The sequence below is a fragment of the Manihot esculenta genome, chromosome 2, assembly GCF_001659605.2.
Source record: "Manihot esculenta cultivar AM560-2 chromosome 2, M.esculenta_v8, whole genome shotgun sequence".
NCBI classification, from domain to species: domain Eukaryota; kingdom Viridiplantae; phylum Streptophyta; class Magnoliopsida; order Malpighiales; family Euphorbiaceae; genus Manihot; species Manihot esculenta.
In genome coordinates this window covers 29,741,955-29,748,016 of record NC_035162.2, presented here as the reverse complement: position 1 = coordinate 29,748,016, position 6,062 = coordinate 29,741,955, and positions in this window count along the sequence as shown.

Genomic DNA, 6,062 nt, shown 5'->3' with positions numbered 1-6,062 from the left:
GAGATTGCCCCGGTTGTTGATATTGAGAAATCTGACCCAAAGGATACCGGGCTTCCTTCAGATATGATTGTAAATAAAAATAGTGTAGGCGAGGATGTTCTTAAAAATGTAAGTCCCTTAAGGACTATTTTCCCTTCAACCTCGTCAGATAGATTGTAATAGCCATTTCTCTCAATGGAATTTTAATTTCTTTTTACTTGAATTTTAATTTCCTTGGTTATGAGCTCGGATGTCTATTTATGGCGAACTGACTCGAGTTATGAGCACGGTCCTTCAGCTTTCCGAGCTGAGAGCTCGGCTCTTCATTCTTCACTTAGGCTTTTACACCTATGGCCTGTGATGCTTCTCATACCCCTGGGTGTCTTCCAGGCTATTTGCTGTCTAGACCTCTTTATAAGCTGAGCCAGCTTAGCGTCAGCGATCACTTTTTAAGTTCAGTGCCTTTTGGCTGTAGTGCTCCGAGCTCCTTCGGGAGATCGGAGTTTGGCCTTTCTTTGATACCTTTGGACTCATCTTTTTGTGAGGTCGGAACTGTATTTTTATGAATTGTCCCTGCGTATGATATGGGGAATTTTTGCTTAAGGATGGCCTTAAGGCCTTCATCAGCTGTTTTTGCTTTGTTTTCCCGGGAGTTCTAGGGGATCCCAGTCTTCTTTATTTTTCTGGGATGGCCTCGGGGCCTCGCTGGTTGTTTGTGCTCCAGGAGATCTCACAAGATCCTGGCTATTTTTGTTCCGGGGTGACCTCGGGGCCCCGCCGGCTGTTTGTGCTCCAGGAGATCTCACGAGATCCTGATCGTTTTTGTTCCGGGGTGACCTCGGGGCCCCGCCAGCTGTTTGTGCTCCAGGAGATCTCACGAGATCCTGGCTATTTTTGTTCCGGGGTGACCTCGGGGCCCCGCCGGCTGTTTGTGCTCCAGGAGATCTCACGAGATCCTGGTCGTTTTTGTTCCGGGGTTACCTCGAGGCCCCGCCGGCTGTTTGTGCTCCAGGAGATCTCACGAGATCCTGGCTATTTTTGTTCCGGGGTGACCTCGGGGCCCCGCCGACTGTTTTTTGTTTTGTTTTCCCGGGAGTTCTAGGGGATCCCGGTCTTCTTTGTTTTTCCGGGATGGCCTCGGGGCCCCGCCGGCTGTTTTTGCTCTAGGAGATCTCATGAGATCCTGGTCGTTTTTGTTCTGGGGTGACCTCGGGACCCCACCGGCTGTTTTTGCTCCAGGAGATCTCACGAGATCCTGGTCGTTTTTGTTCCGGGGTGACCTCGGGGCCCCGCCGGCTGTTTGTGTTCTCAGTTTGGTTCATGGTGTCAGGAAATCTAGGGGATCCTGTACACCTACCTCCCTGAGGTCTTATTCCTCTAAGGGGTCTCTCCGAGCCCTGTTCTTTCTTTGTCATGGAGGAGTATTATTCATAAAGATAATCTTATTATGTAAACAATTTGTTTCCTTCATATTTATCAGAATACAGTGTTTTTCTTTACAACTGTATCAGGGGAAATACCTCTTTAGGTGTTGAATATTCCAAGCGTGGGGCTCATGGTTCCCTTGCATATCTTCAATCCGGTATACTCCTGGCCGAACTACTTTTGTTACCTTGAACGGGCCCTCCCAGGTCGATGCTAGCTTACCAGCTGCCGCCCTTTTTCCTGTGGCTTCCAGGTTTCTTAAGGCCAAGTCTCCCACTTTCAAGCTTCTTTCTCTGACCTTTTGGTTGTAGTATTGTGCTGCCCGTTGTTGATAGGCGGCAGTTCGGATTTGAGCTTCTTTCCTGATTTCCTCAAGGGCATCCAGGTTGCTTCTTAGCTTGTCGTCGTTAGTGCTCTCACTAGCAAATTGGACTCAATGAGTAGGAATCTGCAACTCAACTGGGACTACGGCCTCTGTACCATAGGCAAGTGCAAAGGGCGTTTCTTTAATGGGTGCTTTAAGGGTGGTTCGGAGTGCCCACAGGATGTTGTTGAGCTCTTCTGCCCAATTTGCCTTTGCCCCATCTAGCCGCTTTTTTAATCCTTGTAGGATGGCTCTGTTGGTGACCTCTGTTTGGCCGTTAGTTTGAGGATGAGCCACAGAGGAGAATTTATGCCAGATACCTATGTTCGTTGTGAAAGCTCTGAAGGTGCTGCAATCAAACTGTCTGCCATTATCTGAAATAAGCACTCTGGGTACACCAAATCTGCAGATGATATGTCCCCACACAAAATCTATCATCTTTCGAGCTGTAATTGTGGCTATTGCTTCCGCCTCTGGCCATTTTGAGAAGTACTCTACAGCCACCACTACAAATTTCCTCTGCCCCGTAGTCTTGGGGAAAGGTCCCAGGATGTCAATTCCCCATTGCGAGAAAGGCCATGGACTGGATATGCTGGCTTGAGGAGTGGCTGGAGTTTTGATGGAATTAGCAAATCTCTGGCATACGTCGCACCTTCGGACGAACTCTTCTGCTTCTTTTTTAACAGTGGGCCAATAATACCCTTGCCGGAATACTTTATTAGCTAATGTCCCTCCTCCCTCGTGGGCTCCACACATGCCTCTATGTATTTCTTCCATCACCTTCGTAGCCTCTTCCGGGCGCACGCATCGGAGCCATGGACTGGACTTTCCTTTTCTGTATAAGGTCCCCCTTATCGCTTGGTAGTTAGCGGCACGAGCTGCTATCTTTTTGGCTTCATCTTTATCCTCGGGGAGTTTACCTTTCTCTAGGTATTCTAAGTAAAGGGTCATCCAAGTCGGGTTCTGTTCTACCTGCAATATCGTGTTAGTTTTATTAAAAGCAGGTATATGGACATGTTGTATGTACACTTCATCGGGAAGCTGTTCCAATTCTTCTTTGGATAATCGGCTAAGCAGATCTGCTTCCTCATTTTCCTCTCGGGGTATTCTTTGAAATCTGATGGTTACTCCTCGACTGGTGAGCTCGGCTTCTAAAGTTTTTACTTTGGCCAGGTAATTCTGCATAATGGGGTCTCTAGCCTGATACATCCCTGTTACTTGGTTGATCACCAGCTGAGAGTCGCTGTTTATCTCGAGATCGGTTACTCCCACTTCCAGCGCCACCAACATCCCATTTATCAGGGCTTCATATTCTGCCACATTATTCGAGACTTTGAACTCTAGACGTAAGGCGTAACATACCTTAAAATCCTCTGGCCCCTTAAGCATTATTCCAGCACCACTGCCCTCAGTGCCTGATGCTCCATCTAGATACAACTTCCAGTTAAATTCTGGATGAGGCTCCCCCTCATGTTCCTTTCCTGCTATCCCTGAGGATGATCCTCTCTGCTCCCCGTTGAATGTGCATTCTGCTATGAAGTCAGCCAAGGCTTGAGATTTTATAGCTGTCCTAGGTCGATACTCTAGACAGTAAGGGCTGATCTCTACGGACCAAGCCAACATCCGACCTGAAGTTTCCGGCCTGCGTAGAATCTTCTTTAAGGGTTGGTCTGTCATCACAACTCCTTGGTGGCCTTCCAAATAAACTTTGAATTTCCAGACTGCTAGCAATAGGGCGTAAGCCATTTTTTCAATGTTCGAATATCTGACCTCGGTATCTCTGAGTACCTTGCTGACGTAAAAAATGGGTTTCTGCTCCCCTTCTTCCACCCTTACTAACATTGCACTGACTGCTTGTTCTGAGGCTGTAACAGCCCGGAAACCGATACCCCTCTGTAACGGCTCCAAACTGCTCGGCGCTAGGATCCAGATCGGCTTAAGGCCGCCTAGACCCGTAGCAAGCCTGCTACTGAACCTGCTCAATCCCATTCATGAGCCAACTAAACACTAGCTTTGAAAACCTTTTCTGTAAAACTACCAGGCTTAACCTTAAAATCACAGCCTTCAAGGCCGACACCAGTGATCTACTACCACACTCAACCTCTATGCACTATGTCTGAAAACATAGAACCCACTCTCTCAGGGTCAGCATATCACAGGTTAGTCTTGATGTCTGTTTTGGGTCAAAGGATTTACCCTTTCTTCCCTGATCACTGGAGTTTTAGAAACACATCATATGTTAAGCCTAGCTTGCCACATTTCTCATCAAGAAACGGAAAACAGGACACATGCATACACTAGGGATTCAGCACACACTGGGCAACGCACAATTCTAGACATTATCTCATTATACTCTATCTCGTTACCACAAGCTCTTTCCATGCATAACCTGTATACACATCATGTCCATACATCATGTCCACAACTATACTATACACACACACATACCAAATAAACATTTAGAACATCCCATCCTTAGATCTTTCATATCTTGCATCAACATATACATTAAGTTTCTTTCATCCATATACATGCCACTCTATCACAACCTAGCTATGCTCTTACAGCCAAACACGGCCACCCATGCTTACACTCTGCTCTCCCGTAGCTCACTCTGCTGAACTCTGGCCCTGCAAAACTGGGGTTAAGGGAATGGGGTGAGCTACAAGAGCCCAGTGAGTAGAAACCAGAAAACAGTGCATTCATTTCATGCTTTCATGGAATGTGGCATAGCACAAACATATCACATCTCGGATTAGACATGATCCCAGAACTCCCTCTGTCGGTGCCCGGTCCCTACGGACTCCCAGGTCACTACATGTACTAGAGCCCGGCCCCTAATTGTGGAGCTCCCAAAGGTCTTATCTAGACATAACAGGTAGCGGGCTACTGAGATCGCCTTGGTCCATCCCATCAACAATAACAATGTAATGCAGCATATTCGTGATCTCTAATGCAGTACAACCTAGTATCATATGGCATCCATGATGCGTGTCTCATGCTCATACTGTCATGCTCTGTAAACATGAACTTTAACACATGCATAGTTAGGTCTACTCACCTGAAGCCAAGCTGTGACTAACTCTGGGCCAACTCTCACACTGGAGCTAAACACCTCGCCTCAGGTCCGATCTTACACAGGTGGACTCACATGAGGTGCCAAACCACGCTAACACAACTCTTAACCAACTCCCCAAAAACCCCCTAAAAGATTCTAGAACAATCATGCAAAGCATGCCAAAGAAGGCTGGGCAGGACACGTTCGGCGGCAGGTTCGGCGGCCGAATGTCTTTTCCAGAGACGAAACTCGCCTACTTTCGGCGGCCGAAGCTCCTCTTTCGGCGGCCGAAGCCTTCGGGGGCAAGGTTCGGGGGCCAAAACACGCTCCAGAGACGAAAGTCTCTAACCTTCGGCGGCACCTTCGGCGGCCGAACCTCCCCTCCAGAGACGAAAGTCCAATCCTTCGGGGGCAGGTTTAGGCAGCCGAAACCACCTCCTCAACACCTTCGGCGGCCGAACCTTCCTTCGGCGGCCGAAGCTGGGTTCTCCAGTTAGGCAGAACCTAGCTCACCTCATGCACAACTTCCCCCAAACCTCACTCAACATGCATCCCAACACACATAGCAAGCCTATACACAAATATATGCACAAAGGGGTCCAAAACTACCTAAAAACCCCAACAAACAACACCCATAACACATAATCATACTCATGCATAAAAACCCTCAAAAACCTCCTTTTACACCTCACCATGCAACTCTTCCCTTTCCCTCCATAAAACTTGCTTAAAACACTAGAAAACATAAGGATCAACACTTACCTCGTCAAGAACAAAGGCTGGTGTGATCCTAGCTTCAAAACAAGCTTCACGAACGTCAAGCGCCACAACTTCCTCTTTTTACTCAAAACCTTCAACACCAAGGAAAACTCATGAAAACCTTACAAGATTTGAGGAAAACACCATGACAACATCCAAGGAGAGCATAACCTCACCTTTGACTACCAAGAGAGCTTCCAACACCCTCCATGGCCGGTCAAAGGGGTTTAAATAGGTGACCAACCGCCTTTCCTTCGGCTGCCGAAACTGAATGCAAAACCATGCAACATTCGGCGGCCTAACGTGAAGTTTCGGAAGCCGAACCTATAGCACTTTCGGCGGCCGAACATTACCTTCGGTGGCCGAACCTGCATTTTGCCTCCTTGGTCTTTTCTCTTCACAACTCATTCCCTTTCTTTTCAAAACCATAAAACACTTAAAACCATGTTAGAAAACCTTTAGAAAACCTTGTAGAAA